Source organism: Sinocyclocheilus grahami, unplaced genomic scaffold (assembly GCF_001515645.1).
Source record: "Sinocyclocheilus grahami isolate Dianchi unplaced genomic scaffold, SAMN03320097.WGS_v1.1 scaffold16.1, whole genome shotgun sequence".
In the NCBI taxonomy this organism is placed as follows: domain Eukaryota; kingdom Metazoa; phylum Chordata; class Actinopteri; order Cypriniformes; family Cyprinidae; genus Sinocyclocheilus; species Sinocyclocheilus grahami.
In genome coordinates, this window is record NW_015505195.1 from 2,756,580 (window position 1) to 2,758,190 (window position 1,611).

Below are 1,611 nucleotides of genomic sequence, written 5' to 3' on the forward strand. Positions count from 1 at the left end.
GACTACATGTGTTGTGTCTCTACGGTGCAAATGTACAGTCAATTTCGCTAAATACTGAAAGTTAGCAACAATTTATTTATTGTGACAATGTGTTTTTACACTATGTGCAGTTTCAAATTGTATCTTTGCGTTTCATAGATTCTACATCTAACATTATTCATTCAAGCTACAATAATCCCAGAACAACAACAGTATTTACCCAGAAAAACACATTTTAGCCATGACTCACTACATGTGTAATATTAGCATATACCTGTAATCATCTAAATTTCGATGCAGTCACTCTCCTTTGCTATTCATATAACATCTCACACAACTGGAGCTCCTCTGATGACTAGAACTCACAACTGATCACACCTCACTTTTAGAAGATGACGAAGACAATATGGCCACCGCAAACAATGTCGCCATTTTTAAGCATTGTTTCTCACCACATTCCAATTGATGTATTTATTTTTATCAATTGATGTGAATTTATGCTGCACACTAAGCATTTTCCACAGACATCCATTCCTTACATTATGTAGACACAACGTTTACTATCTTGATTAGTATACTTCATCTTCACATTTAAGGTTGATTTCAGAGTTTTGTTGGAAACTGAGGATAAATGTTTTCATATATCTGTTTAAAAACGGTTAGCTAAACCCTAACATTCAAAAGAATTGCACACTAAAGGTGTCACAAAATGTCAATATTTTTTTGAGTTGTCATTTAATAATGTGTTAAACATATAAATATATATCTCTTTATATCTATTTATCATGGGGCTAAACAATCATTTATTACAATTTCTTATTATATAATGTTCTCCACTAGATTTTATGAAGATCTTTAGGTTTTTCAGTCTCGCTTTTTCTATTTATTAGCTTTTTTCCCCTTAAACATTAGTGTTTAAAGTAATTTAGGATCAAATGAAATAAAAGTCTACTCAGTCTATACTGTATTCTCAGTGAGTTAAGTAAAGACATGAGGTCGACCATGTAATGCAGGCCTGTCTGTGGACTTGCCCTTTGGATTTTTTTTCTCCCACAGGCTTTATTCAATTCTTCACACTTCATAAACGATAAGGTAAAAATAGCCTACCTTCTTTAGAGTGAAATTCTCCCTTTGTCTTCAATCATAAGATTTGTTCGTAGTTCACGGTGGCTTTGATAATGCCAAAATCAAGTCTAAATCCACAAGCACAGGTTTAGTACTCTCTTCCCGTGCGACAGAGAGTCCAATGAGCGCAGTCGGGTGTCGGTGGGCGCTATCCATAAAAATATCCGTGCCCCTCTCCATCTACCGCATTCCACACGCGCCACCGGCTGACGGCCTCAGCTGTCGCACCACATATGTCTCCTTATCTCCGAGTCTGAGGCTCTTTTACACCAAATTAATTGTTTGAACACTATAATTGTTTTTTTTCAAGCTGTCAACGACACGAATTACCTGTAAGTTATTATTTAGTAATGTGCTTATTCATTCGTTTATGTATTTTTAATGGCAGCCTGCCTGTACACTCTAAAAAAATCATGTTAAATTTATGTTAAAAACAACCTTTCGTGCATTACTGGTGAGGTTTTTGCCTTTAGTTTTTTTTACTAATGTTATGTCTAATAGTATTAT

At 34.8% G+C, this 1,611-nt stretch overlaps 1 protein-coding gene across 1 annotated transcript in view; it reads right to left on the minus strand.

The window, feature by feature from the left end:
• nexn (nexilin (F actin binding protein)) overlaps positions 1-1,096 on the minus strand; it is a 10,687-nt gene extending 9,591 nt beyond the window's left edge. The window contains exon 1 of the mRNA XM_016229294.1: positions 1,087-1,096. The gene's annotated coding sequence lies outside the window, so the exon portion shown is untranslated. The remainder of the gene's footprint in view (positions 1-1,086) is intronic.
• Positions 1,097-1,611: the final 515 nt, after the last annotated feature.